At 45.0% G+C, this 14,611-nt stretch overlaps 1 protein-coding gene across 2 annotated transcripts in view; it reads left to right on the top strand.

Annotated features, from left to right (window-relative positions):
• The first annotated feature begins 14,523 nt into the window (after positions 1-14,523).
• LOC130853138 (galectin-8) overlaps positions 14,524-14,611 on the top strand; it is a 71,877-nt gene continuing 71,789 nt past the window's right edge. The window contains exon 1 of one of the 2 annotated variants that reach the window (XM_057734397.1): positions 14,524-14,600. The gene's annotated coding sequence lies outside the window, so the exon portion shown is untranslated. The remainder of the gene's footprint in view (positions 14,601-14,611) is intronic. The other variant, XM_057734402.1, reaches the window with a different exon arrangement.

Raw genomic sequence — 14,611 nt, forward strand, 5'->3', positions numbered from 1 at the left:
CATTGCAATGTGCAGGCTTGTCAGTATGGTGGCTTCTCTCATTGTGGAGCCTGGGGCTCTAGGCTCTTGGGCTTCACTAGTTGTGGCTTGTGGGCTCTGGAGCACAGGCTCAGTAGTTGTGGCACTCGGCCTTAGTTCCTCTGCAGCATGTGGGGTCTTCCCAGAACAGGGATTGAACCCTTGTCCCTTGAATTGCCAGGCAGATTCTTAAGCTCTGTGCCACCAGGGAGGTCCACAGCTGGTTATTCTATTCTCTTGAAATACTTCCTTTCTTTATCTGCTAAGACACAGTTTCAGCAGGTCTCCTCAACCTACCCTTCTCAGTGTCTTTTATTGCTTGTTTTGTTTCTTTTTAATCTCTCTAGGGCTCTGTCCGAGGTCAACTTCTCCATCTACCTACTCTCCCAGGTGACTGTGGGAAAACAATCAGAAGTCTTTCTGAAGCCTTAAAAATGTGGCAGAGAATATGGCTAAAAGTAATTCAAGTGTGTGGTCCGGGCAACTGGGTGCAGGATGTCCTGCTTGAGCAGCGGAGGAGCTCAGGGTGCGGGCTTAGGAAAACCGGGTCGGCGTGAGTCAGAAAACTGCATGCGCACGCGGGGCACAGCCGTCAGGGGCAGGTGCTGGGCGTGGAGGCCATGGGGGCAGGGGCTGCCGAGGAGACAGAGGACTGACCCTCTCTGGGGGCGCTACCCCTCCCTCACGTGCGCACCTGACATCACCCTGCTTGGCCCCGGAGGATGGCTGGTTAGCCAGAGACGAGGAAGATTCCTCAGGGGAGGGACAACCTAAGCCAGGCACAGTCGCAGAGGGGCCAACAGAGGTGGGGCACAGACCCTCAGCCCTTCTGAGGGAGGTCTCCTGCCCCCAGGGCTGCTTTGCTTCCCACGCCCAGCTCAGATCGGGCCCCAGGAGGCCAACAGAGACCTGGCTAATAGCAGCTGCCCTCTCCCCGCAGCAAGGATCTGTGCAAGCGCACACACTGCTAGTCCTTCTGCAGTTCTTGCAAAAGACCACTGCCCCCGATCGTGTGAGGCCTTTGTGCAAAAAGATATACAAACAGAAATTTGGTGACTTGAAAGAGAACCTTGATTGTGGGACGGAACTGGGAGTGTGAGAACCGTATGCTCTCTTGCTTCCGGAATGCCGAGAGCTCACGAAAAGCAACGTGGGAGGAATCAGCGGGGCTCTTGGTCCTAGAGGTCTTGAGTCCCCCGGTCGCGTCTTTCTCTTAAATCTGTCTGTGTTTCTTGAAGCTGGCGGCACCCGTCATTCGCCCCGAGTCGCCGAGCTGGTCTTGGCAAGTGGCGCCCAGCGTGGGGCTCGAGGGGCCTGAGTGACGAAGGCTCACGCAAAGTGAAATTAATAAAAGTAAAACATTGGGAGTGCCGTGAAGCCCCGAGAGGAGAGTAAGAGGCCTCTGAAAAACTCCTGCCGGTGAGGAAATCTCGTGGGTATTTTGTTTTCGGGGTAAACTGTGGGAAATAGAGAGAGTTCAGATCAATATCGACCATACGTATGCCTGTGATGGCAGCTCCTCAGGGCAGGTGGAGCAAAAACAAGTGAAGGTGGATCATTAGAACTTCAGCACACAATTGAGAAACACAGTACGTGGTTTCCTTCTTCGGGAACGCTGGATTTGCGTACTTGGGAAGAGGTTGGGAATGAACTTAAAAAACTGCACTCTAGAGGAACTCCTATGCCTGTTTCCATTTGGTGAACACAGTCTCTAATCCAATCAAGACTAGAGCCTGAAAGTTCAGATGAGAGCCTTGCTGAAGAAGCCGGTCCCTCAGAGGACCGACAGGCATATGCGGTACCAGAGGGAAGAGGAAAACAAACGGGAGTGCACGTGGCTGAGGGATGAAGACCCTGGGCTCCCTCATGTGTGGAGGAGGACGAGCTTCCTCTACTGTCCCCTCCTCCACCCTCTTTAATGCCGCCTGGGGGAGCTTATGCCTTTCCTGTGTCTAAAGGACACTCAGTTTTATCACCCAAGGGCAACAGACAACCTAAAATAAAGCCTTATTCACTATTAATGTTTTGAATGTATCTGCACAGGCTACAGATACGGCAGCCGAGAGGCATGTTTGAGCCTCGTCCAGGAGCGTGACTGATGGTAATGATGCAGAGCCGCTGATACGGTGGCAAGACCCACTGACTCATACCTGGTCATCAGGAAGGTGAATCACATGGCGAAGAGGGTTTGCTTGTGTGTCACCGGGACCAGGCCTGGAACCTGTGTGGATCCCATCTCGGAGAGTCAAAGCATATCATGAGCGCCCCGAAGAGACGCCGTCTTGAATGGGACGTGGAACCTGCGGTGGTGAGCTTTGAGGGTCTGACTTGCAAGACAACCCGAATCACAGGCCCTTTGCCACAAACACGGATGATGTTTGCTCTGATTACTCTTGCAGTGAGTATGCCCCTGGTTACAGCAGATGAAAAGAATTATACCTGTTGGGCTTCTGTGCCTAATCCCCCATTATTAAGACCTGTTAACTGGGGAGAAAGATCTATCCCTGTTCATGGTAATGATTCCTGGACCAGAGGATAAACACAGAGGTGAAGAAGGAACCCAGTTTAATAGCTCTGTGGGTTTTGAAACCTGGCCTATATGTAGAGGCGCTAACTAATCATGCCTGAATATGACAATGCAGGCATGGCTGTCTGTCAATTCTCAAAACAGAAACCATACCAAAGCGCAATTACATTTGTGTTCAGGTTTGAGCTTTGGATATCAAGAAACTAAGTGCACTAATTATGCCATCCCTGATAGACCTTTGTGTGAAATAAAATGGATATGGGCTGACAGGCAAGATGGGATTCACTGGGATGTTTGCCGTGGGACGGAGGGTGTGATACTACTTGATGGTTCGTTTGGAACAGTATGGGACTGGTCCCCTAAGGGGTATAACGTCTCTAATTGTTCACACCAAAACGCCTCCTGCAATCCCTCTACAAGGTTGCGATGGCATGTATCTGGACATAATTATACCACAGTTGCCACGCACTCGCCCTATCCCATCTTATGGCACGGGGCCGGATTGGTACCTCCTTGGCCTCAATTAGAGAATGGCAAAGCTCAAACAGATAACCTCACACTGGACGTACAACAAGTACAAGCTAAAATAACTGGCATGCAACATGCATCTTTGCAATCTCTACACCAAACTGCTACTTTCCAAAGTATAGCCGATGGATTAAAAGCATTGCATCCATTGGACTGGATAAAAGGCGTGAGTAGCAGTCTCCTAGGCATTTTGATATTCTTTTGTTGCTTTGTAATTATCTTCTGTTTAGTTCTCAGATGCGTAACAAAAACGCTCCAAGGAGTGCTGAAAAAAGAAGTAGCTAGAACTGCTTGTCTTCTCCTACAAAAACAAAAAGGGGGAAATGTGGGAAAACATTCAGAAGCCTTTCTGAAGCCTTAAAAATGTGGCAGAGAATATGGCTAAAAGTAATTCAAGTGTGTGGCCCGAGCAACTGGGTGCGGGATGTCCTGCTTGAGCAGCGGAGGAGCTCAGGGTGCGGGCTTAGGAAAACTGGGTTGGCGTGAGTCAGAAAACTGCATGCGCACGCAGGGCACAGCCGTCAGGGGCAGGTGCTGGGCGTGGAGGCCATGGGGGCAGGGGCTGCCGAGGAGACAGAGGACTGACCCTCTCTGGGGGCGCTGCCCCTCCCTCACGTGCGCACCTGACATCACCCTGCTTGGCCCCGGAGGATGGCTGGTTAGCCAGAGACAGGTAAGATTCCTCAGGGGAGGGACAACCTAAGACAGGCACAGTCGCAGAGGGGCCAACAGAGGTGGGGCACAGACCCTCAGCCCTTCTGAGGGAGGTCTCCTGCCCCCAGGGCTGCTTTGCTTCCCACGCCCAGCTCAGATCGGGCCCCAGGAGGCCAACAGAGACCTGGCTAATAGCAGCTGCCCTCTCCCCGCAGCAAGGATCTGTGCAAGCGCACACACTGCTAGTCCTTCTGCAGTTCTTGCAAAAGACCACTGCCCCCGATCGTGTGAGGCCTTTGTGCAAAAAGATATACAAACAGAAATTTGGTGACTTCAAAGAAAACTTTGATTGTGGGGCGGAACTCCAAGTGTGAGAATCTTATGCTTTCTTGCTTCCGGAATGCCGAGAGCTCACGAAAAGCAACATGCGAGGAATCAGCGGGGCTCTTGATCCTAGAGGTCTTGAGTCCCCCAGTCCCATCTTTCTCTTAAACATGTGTTTGTGTTTCTTGAAGCTGTGGCACCCTTCATTCACCCCGCGTAGCCGAGCTCTTCTCGGCAGGTGACGTCATCACATTCCATGACTTCATCTCTTATCATTCCCCCCTCATTTCCCCTCCTCAGCCATGGCGGTGGCCCCTCTGTACCTGGACACACTCCAGGTATTCTCAAGAGCCTGAGAGACTGTGCATTAGCTGTTCTTTCAGCTGAGAATGCGCTCTCTCAGGACCTTCACGTAGCTGTCTCCTTTCTTTTCTTTCATTTTTACAGTGAAGTATAGCTGATTTACAATGTTGCGTTAGTTTCAGGTGTACAGCAAAGTGATTCTCGTGTGTGTGTGTGTGTGTGTGTGTGTGTGTGTGTGTGTGTGTGTGTATGTGTGTGTAAAATACATATATTCTTTTTCAGATTCTTTTCCATTAAAGGTTATTACACGATACTGAATACAGTTGCCTGTGCTATAGAGTGGGACCTTGTTGTTTATCCATGTTATATATAGTAGTGTGTATCTGTTAATCCCAAACTCTTAATTTATCCCTCCTCCCCTTTACCCCTTTGGTAACCATAAATTTGTTTTCTGTGTCTAAGAGTCTTTCTGTTTTGTAAATAAGTTCATTTGTATCATTTGTTTTTAGATTCCGCAAAGTAGTGATAGCATAGTATTTGTCTTTCTCTGTTTGAGTTACTTCACATAGTAGGATAAATCTCTAGATCTATCCATGTTGCTGCAAATGGCATTATTTAATTTTTTTATGATTGGGTAGTGTTCCATTGTGTATATATATAGCACTTTTTTATCCATTCATCTGTTGATAGACACTTAGGTTGCTTCTATGTCTTGGCTATTGTAAATAGTGCTGCTATGAACATTAGAGTGCATATATCTCTTGTAATTAGAGTTTTTATCATTGCCAGGTATATGCCCAGGAGTAGGATTGTTGGATCATAGGGTAACTCTATTTTTAGTTTTTTGAAGGAACCTCCATACTGTTCTCCATAGTGCCCATATCAATTTACATTCCCACCAACAGTGTAGGAGGGTTCCTTTTTCTCCTCACCCTACCCAGCATTTATTATTTGTAGACTTTTTGATGATTCCCACTCTGACAGTTGTGAGGTGGTGCCTCATTGTAGTTTTGATTTGCATTTCTAGTAATTAGTGATGTTGAGTGTGTTTTCATGTGCCTGTTGGCCATCTGTATGTCTTCTTTGGAGAAATCTCTATTTAGGTCTTCTGCCAATTTTTTGATTGGGTTGTTGGGTTTTTTGGCTATTGAGCTGTATGAACTGTTTATAGATTTTGCAATTTAAGCCCTGTTGGTTGCATCATTTGCAAATATTTCTCCCACTCCATAGGTTGTCTTTTTGTTTTGGTTAGCTGCCTCCTTTCTTTCATTCACCAGCAGCTTAAACCTCACCTTTCTGGAGAGGCTTTCCTGGGCATGCAACTAAAGTAGACACCCAAGTGCCTCCAGTTCCATCATCTTATCTCATCTTCTCCAAATGCATCACTATGTGTGACCCCCACTGAATCAAGCGCCATTGAAATAAGAACAGTCAAAGCTCCCTGTCCTCATGGAGTTTGTAGTCTGGTGAATGAAATAAAATAAAAATAAAATAGAAAGGTATATAATATAGCATATAGAATATGGAAAATGCTAGAGAAAAATAAAGCAAGAAACTGTTAGGGGTTCAAGATGGCAGAGTACAAGGATGTGAGCTCACTGCCTCTTGCAAGAGCACTGGAATCACAAATAACTGCTGAACATTCATTGAAAGGAAGACACTGGAACTCACCAAAAAGAAACACCCCACATTCAGAGACAAAGGAGAAGCTGCAATGAGATAGTAGGGGGGGTGCAATCATGATAAAATCAAAGCCCATAACCGCTGGGTGGGTGACTCACAAACTGGAGAACAATTATACCATAGAAGTCCACCCACTGGAGTGAGGGTTCTGAGCCCCACGTCAGGCTTCCCACCCTGGGGCTCTGGCAGTGGGAGGAGGAATCCCCAGAGAATCAGGCTTTGAAGGCCAGCAGGATTTGATTGCAGGACCTCCACAGGACTGGGGGAAACGGAGACTCCACTCTTGGGGGGCACACAAAAAGTAGTGTGCACACCAGGACCCAGGGGGAAGGAGCAGTGATCCCATAGGAGACTGAACCAGACCTACCTGCTGGTGTTGGAGGGTCACCTGCAGAGGTGGGGGGTGGCTGTGGCTCACTGCAGGGGCAAGGACACTGGCAGAAGAGGCTTTGGGAAGTGCTCATTGGTGTGAGCCCTCCCAGAGTCCACCATTAGCCCTGCCAAAGAGCTGTAAGCTCCAGTGCTGGGTCAACTCAGGCCAAACAACCAACAGGGTGGGAAGGAAGGAAGCCCCACCCATTGGCAGACAAGCAGATTAAAGTTTTACTGAGCTCTGCTCACTAAAGCAACACCCAGTTCTACTCACCACCAGTCCCTCCCATCAGGAAGCACACACAAGCCTCTTAGATAGCTTCCTCCACAAGAGGCAGACAGCAGTATCAAGCAGTATCAGCAGTATTTTGTTCTGTGGAACTGAAAACCACAGCCACAGAAAGAAAGAGAAAATGAAAAGGTAGAGGGCTTTATACCAGATGGAGGAACAAGATAAAACCACAGAAAAACAACTAAATGAAGTGGAGATAGGCAACCTTCCAGGAAAAGGATTCAGAATAATGATAGTGAAGTCCTTTTTTCAGGACTTTGAAGAAAGACTCAATGCAAATATCGAAAAGATACAAGAAAAGTTTAACAAAGACCTAGAAGAATTAAAGAACAAACAAACAGAGATAAGCAATATTATAACTGAAATGAAAAATACCCTAAAAAGAACCAATAGCAGAATAACTGAGGCAGAAAAATGGATAAGTGACCTGGAAGACAGAATGGGGAAAATCACTGACACGGAAAAGAATAAAGAATGAAGAGAAATGAAGACAGCCTAAGAGACCTCTGGGACAACATTAAAAGCACCAACATTCCCATTATGGGGTCCCAGAAGGAGAAGAGAGAGAGAAAGGACCCGAGAAAATACTGGAAGAGATTATAGTTGAAAACTTCCCTAACGTGGGAAAGGAAATAGCCACCCAAGTCCAGGAAGTGCAGAGAGTCCCAGGCAGGATAAACCCAAGGAGAAACATGCCAAAACCCAAGTCAAATTGACAAAAATTAAAGACAAATTATTAAACGTAACAAGGGAAAAATGACTAACATACGAGGAACTCCCATAAGGGTTAACAGCTGATTTCTCAGCAGAAACTCTGCAAGCCAGAAGAGAGTGGCATGATATATTTAAAGTGATGAAGGGAAGAACCTACAACCAAGAATACTCTACCCAGCAAGGATCTCATTCACATTTGACGGAGAAATCAAAAGCTTTACAGACAAGCAACAGCTAAGAGAATTCACCATGAAACCAGCTCTACAACAAATGCTAAAGGAGCTTCTCTAAGTGGGAATTAGAAGAACAGGACCTACAAAAACAAAAACAAAACAATTAAGAAAATGGTAATAGGAACATACATATCGATAATTACCTTGAATGTAAATGGACTAAATGCACCAACCAAAAGACACAGACTGGCTGAATGGATACAAAAACAAGACCCATATATATGCTGTCTACAAGAGACCCACTTCAGACCTAGGGACACACACAGATGGAAAGTGAGGGGATGGAGAAAGATATTCCATGCAAATGGAAATCAAAAGAAAGCTGGAGTAGTGATACTCAGATAAAATAGACTTTATTTACTTTTTTAAGCTCTTTATTGGAATGTAATTGCTTTACACAGCTGTGCCAGTTCTTGCTGTACAACAAAGTGAATCAGCTGTATTTATACATATAAAATAGATGTTAAAATAAAAAATGTTGCAAGAGACAAGATAGGAGACTACATAATGATCAAGAGATCAATCCAAGAGAAGGGTATAACAATTATAAATATATATGGACCCAATTTAGGAGCACCTCAATACATTAGGCAAATGCTAACAACTATAAAAGAGGAAATCAACAGTAATACAATAACAGTGGGGGACTTTAACACCCCACTTACACCAGTGGACAGATCATCCAGGCAGAAAATTAACAAGGAAACACAAGCTTTAAATGACATAATAGACCAGCTAGATTTAATTGATATTTATAGGACATTCCATCCAAAACCAGCAGATTATACTTTCTTCTGAAGTGCAAGTGAAACACTCTCCACGATAGATCACATTGTGTGTCACAAATCAAGCCTTGGTAAATTTAAGAAAATTGAAATCGTATCAAGCATCTTTTCTGACCACAACGCTATGAGATTAGAATTCAATTACAGGAAAAAAAAAAACTGTAAAAAACATAAACACATGGAGGCTAAACAATACACTACTAAATAACCAACAGGTCACTGAAGAAATCAAAGAGGAAATAAAAAAATACATAGAGACAAATAACAATGGAAACACAATGATCCAAAACCTATGGGATGCAGCAAAAGCAGTTCTAAGAGGGAAGTTTATAGCAATAGAGTCCTACGTCAAGAAACAAGAAAAACCCCAAATAAACAACCTAACATCCACCTAAAGAAACTAGAGGAAGAAGAACAAACAAAATCCGAAGTTAGTAGAAGGACAGAAATCATAAAGATCAGACCAGAAATAAATGAAATAGAAACAGAGAAAAAATACCAAAAATCAATAAAACTAAAACTTGGTTCTTTGAGAAGATAAAATTGATAAACCTTTAGCAAGATTCATCAAGAAAAAGAGGGAGAGGACTCAAATCAATAAAATTAAAAATGATACAGGAGAAGTTACAATGGACACCACAGAAATAAAAAGCATCATAAGAGCCTACTACAAGCAACTATATGCCAATAAAATGGACAACCTGGAAGAAATGGACAAATTCTTAGAAAGGTATACCCTTGCAAGACTGAATCAGGAAGAAATAGATATGAACAGACCAATCACGAGTAATGAAATTGAAACTGTGATTAAAAATCTTCCAACAAACAAGAGTCCAGGACCAGATGGATTCACAGGTGAATTCTATCAAACATTTAGAAAAGAGCTAACACCCATCCTCAAACTCTTCCAAAAACTTGCAGAGGAAGGAACACTCCCAAACTCATTCTATGAGGCCACCATCACCCTGATACCAAACCAGACAAAGATACTACAAAAAAAGAAAATTACAGACCAGTATCACTGATGAATTTAGATGCAAAAATCCTCAACAAAATACTAGCCAACAGAATCCAACAACACATGAAAAGGATCATACACCATGATGAAGTGGGGTTTATCCTTGGAATGCAAAGCTTCTTCAATATACACAAATCAATCAGTGTCATACACCATATTAACAACTTGAGGATAAAAACCACAGGATAATTTCAATAGATGCAGAAAAAGCTTTTGACAAAATTCAACACCCATTTATGATAAAAACTCTCCAGAAGGTGGGCATAGAGGGAACCTACCTCAACATAATAAAGGCCATATATGACAAACCCACAGCAAACATCATTCTCAATGGTGAAAAACTGAAAGCATTCCCTCTAAGATCATGAACAAGACAAGGATGTCCGCTCTCACTACTACTATTCATCATAGTGTTGGAAGTCCTTGCCACAGCAATCAGAGAATAAAAAGAAATAAAAGGAATCCAAATGGAAAAGAAGTAAAACTGCCACTGTTTGCAGATGACATGATACTATACATAGAAAATCCTAAAGGTGCCACCAGAAAACTACTTGAGCTAATCAATGAATTTGGTAAAGTTGCAGGATACAAAATTAACACATAGAAATCTCTTGCATTTCTATACACTAACAATGAAAGATCAGAAAGAGAAATCAAGGAAACAATCCCATTCACCATTGCAACAAAAAGAATAAAATACCTAGGAATAGACCTAACCAAGGAAGTAAAAGACCTGTACTCAGAAAACTATAAGACACTAATGAAAGAAATCAAAGACGACACAAACAGATGGAGGGATATACCATGTTCTTGGAATAATCAACACTGTGAAAATGACTATACTACCCAAAGCAAGCTACAGATTCAATGCAATCCCAATCAAATTACCAATGGGATTTTTTACAGAACTAGAACAAAAAAATCCTAATGGAGACACCAAAGACCCAGAATATCCAAAGCAATCTTGAGGGAAAAAACGGAGCTGGAGGAATCAGACTCCCTGACTTCAGACTATACTACAAAGCTACAGTAATCAAGCACAGTGGTTGAGAATCCGCCTGCCAATGCAGGGGACACAGGTTCGATCCCTGCTCCAGGAAGATCCCACATGCCGCAGAGCAACTAAACCTGGGTGCCACAACTATTGAGCCTGCGCTTTAGAGCCCGTGAGCCACAACTGTTGAGCCCATGTGCTGCAGCTACTGAAGCCTTCACACCTAGAGCCCATGCTCTGCAACAAGAGAAGCCACGGCAATGAGAAGCCCTTGCACCACAACGAAGGGTAGCCCCCACTCACCGCAACTAAAAAGAAAGCCCGCACACAGCAAAAAAGACCCAACACAGCCAATAAAATAAATAAAACCATCTATGGTAATATTTAAATAAATAAATAAATAAAGTGGGAGCTAATGAAACATAAAAGCTTTTTCACAGCAAAGGAAACTATAAGCAAGATGAAAAGACAACCCTCAGAATGGGAGAAAATATTTGCAAATGAATCAACAGGCAAAGGATTAGTCTTCAAGATATATAAACAGTTCATGCAGTTCAATATGAAAAAGCAAACAACCCAATCAAAAAATGGGCAGAAGACTTAAATAGAAATTTTCCAAAGAAGACATACACATGGCCAAGAGGCACATGAAAAGCTGCTCAACATCACTAATTATTAGAGAAATGCAAATGAAAACTACAATGAGGTATCACCTTACACCAGTTAGAATGGGCATCTTCAGAAAATCGACCAACAGTAAATGCTGAAGAGCGTGTGGAGAAAAGGGAACGCTCTTGCACTGTTGGTGGGAATGTAAATTGATACAGCCACTATGGAGAACAGCATGGAGGTTCCTTGCAAAACTAAAAAGAGAACTACCATATGACCCAGCAATCCCACTGCTGGGCATCTACCCAGAGAACACCATAATTCAAAAAGACATATGCACTCCAATGTTCACTGCAGCTCTGTTTACAATAGCCAGGACATGGAAGCAACCTAAATGTCCATCAACAGATGGATAAAGAAGATGTGGTATATATATATATACAATGGAATATTAGCCGTAAAAAGGAATGAAATTGGGACATTTATAGAGACATGGATGGACCTAGAGACTGTCATACAGAGTGAAGTATGTCAGAAAGAGAAAAACAATTATCGTATAGTAATACATATACGTGGAATCTAGAAAAATGGTACAAATCAACTGGTTTGCAAGGCAGAAATAGAGACAGATGTAGAGAACAAACATATGGACACCAAGTGGGGAAAGCAGGGGTGGGGAGGGTGATGAATTGGGAGATTGGGATTGCCATATATACATTAGTAATAAGGAAAAAATATCAAATTGTACACTTTAAATACATGCAGTTGATTGCTTATCAATTATATCTCATTAATTTTCTTTAAAAAAATTTTTTTTAAAAAGGTCAGTAGACCTGTGATTTTAACATTATTTAAAAAAAAAAGAGTATTACGGATTGTGTGTGTGTGTTTCGGGAGGGTGTTTGCAATTTTAAATACGGTAGTCTGGAAGGGCCTCAGTGAGGACTGACATTAGGAGATGTCATTACTCAACTTTAAGGAGGTAAAGGAAACATCACATGTGGAGGTTCTGACTGGGAGTGTGAAGAGCCTGCCTTAAGAACACCACAAAGGCCAGCGAGGTTGGTCCAGAATAAGGGAGGGGGAACCTAGTAGGGAATGAAGTCAGAGCATGTGGCGGGTCATGACGTGTAAAGGCTTGGCTCTTTACTCAAAGAATGAGCAAAGGCTAGCGGAAGGTTTGAGCAGAGGAGTAACCTTGTTTGCATTGTGTTTTGTTATGATCTGACTGTTGTGTTGAGAATAGACTGCAGGGGGGAAGGGAAGCATGGAGATGAATGAAGAGGCTATTGTGACAATCCAAGGAAGAGACCTGGAACTTCCGTATAGTTCTGTCTCCTCTCTGCATCTAGATGGGCTCTGTAAGGCAGACACTACAAAGTCCCTTGTATATGTGTCTCTTTGCCTTGTCATGGTGCGCACTGTGCACATACTTGTTGATTTTAAAAGATAGAAAAAAAATTCTGAGCTCATTGAACAAACCCAGACCTATGAAGGGGTTTTTCTAAGATCAATTCTCCTAGTTTGTGATCTTTTAATGCAGAATTACTGCACCAATATAGGATTTCTGGCCCTTTTGCACCATCCCATTTATACCTAAATTCTACTTACCAAAGAAGTGGAGCACTGATGTGTATTTATTTCAGCTTACTTTGTAGAGGAGAGGTAATCATCCCAGGCCAAGCTATGAAGACATGCAGTTGCTCCTCACTTTCTCAATAACTTATCATTTCAGCCTAATATTTACAGAGTGTCTACTTCATGGGAAGCATTCCACTAAGCATTGGGGAATGTACAAGACAATTTCCTCTTCTCAATTTAAATTCCAGTTAGATGGATAAAACACAATGCACAGGGGCTTCCTAGGTAGCGCAGTGGTTGAGAATCCGCCTGCCAATGCAGGGGACACGGGTTCGATCCCTGCTCCAGGAAGATCCCACATGCTGCAGAACAACTAAGCCCGGGCGCCACAACTATTGAGCCTGAGCTTTTGAGCCACAACTGTTGAACCCATGTGCTGCAACTACTGAAGCCCATGCGCCTAGAGGCCATGCTCCACAACAGAAGCCATGGCAATGAGGAGCCCGTGCACCAAAACAGAGTAGCCCCCACTCACCACAACTAAAAAGAAAGCCCACGCACAGCAAAAAAGACCCAACACAGCCAATAAAATAAATAAATAAATTAAAAAAAAAACAACCCACAATGCACAGAAAGATAAGTGCAAATCCCAGGCAGTGTATGTTAAGGGTTAAGTACAGCTATTGAAGTTGGATCCTAAAGAGTGAAGCAAACTTGGAAAATGAATAGGAGAGGAAAGTAATAGGGAATCAGAATGTGAGTTTGATGGTATTGAGTGTGTAATGAATTCCTCGATTTAAATAAAAAATAATAAAACCCATAGCTACTGAGGAGAAAGCACAGAGCAGGGACACCAAAACATGTCTTTCAAAGGAAAGGTGGATAAAAATCAAGTAGAGACAAGGAGGAAGATGAGAACTTTGTGACCCCTATCAGAAAAGAAACAAACCATACCAACTGATCAAGACAGCTTAGGTAATTTTATTTGTATTTCTCGCTAACGTTTGTTTGTTTGTTACAGCCAACAGGTCAAACTGGCAGTCAGCGTGGGCACTGGACTGAAAAGTTGGTTGTTTCTGAACATCTACCGTGCTCTGAGTTCTGCTCTATACTGCTGACATTTCCCCCAGGGAAGTACGTAACTTAGGAAACAGCCACACACAAAATTGGTGGATAAGCCCCAGTGGCTGAAGGCCAAGTTCGACTAACCACTCGGGGGCTCCGGGCTGGACTCAGTCCAGCTCATACTGAAGCCATTTGCCCGTCATTTTATTGACACCCGAAGGTGTGGCAAAAAACCAAACAAAACAACGGGGTGCCCCTAGGCCAGGTTCTCCTTCATTGCACCCTTTGGGGTGTCTGGACTCTGCCCCAAGGCAGACAGGGAAGCTGACCTAGAGAAGCACCTGGCACTGACCCCGTTGACCCGGGCGACCAGGGAAGGTCAGTGACGGGCCCCCTGGCCGCGTGGGACCCTCTCGGCCTCCGCCGGGTCAAGGCGGGGCCGTGCGGCGTCCACACCCGCCCTGCAGGCCGGGGACACGCGGGCCGAGGCAGCAGACGGTCTCCCCGCTCTCTTCCCCATTCCCCCGCCCCCCAGCCCGACGGCGGGCATAGGCGGCCGGATCCCCCGGAGAATCTTGGAAACACCCACTGTGCCCCCCTTCCTCTCTGCTTGTCCCGCAGCGAGCCGGTCGCGGTCCGAGTCCCAGAGGCCGCGCAGGAGACCCAGCCGTGAGGCCGCGAGCGCCGGGCCGGGCCCCCAGCCCAGCGGAGCCGCGAGCGCGCCCCCGACGCAGACGCAGGGCCGCCGGCGACGGCCGGGCGCGCGAACCCGGAAATGGCGGCGGACTGACGCCTCACGCTTCCCGTCGCCGCCCGCGCGCGCCCCGCCGGGAACGCGGACGACGCGCCCCCGCGCGCGCACAGCCTCCCGCGCCGAGCGCCTGCGACGCCGGTCGCGCGGTGAGTCGGGG

This window comes from Hippopotamus amphibius, chromosome 5 (genome assembly GCF_030028045.1).
Source record: "Hippopotamus amphibius kiboko isolate mHipAmp2 chromosome 5, mHipAmp2.hap2, whole genome shotgun sequence".
NCBI lineage: Eukaryota > Metazoa > Chordata > Mammalia > Artiodactyla > Hippopotamidae > Hippopotamus > Hippopotamus amphibius.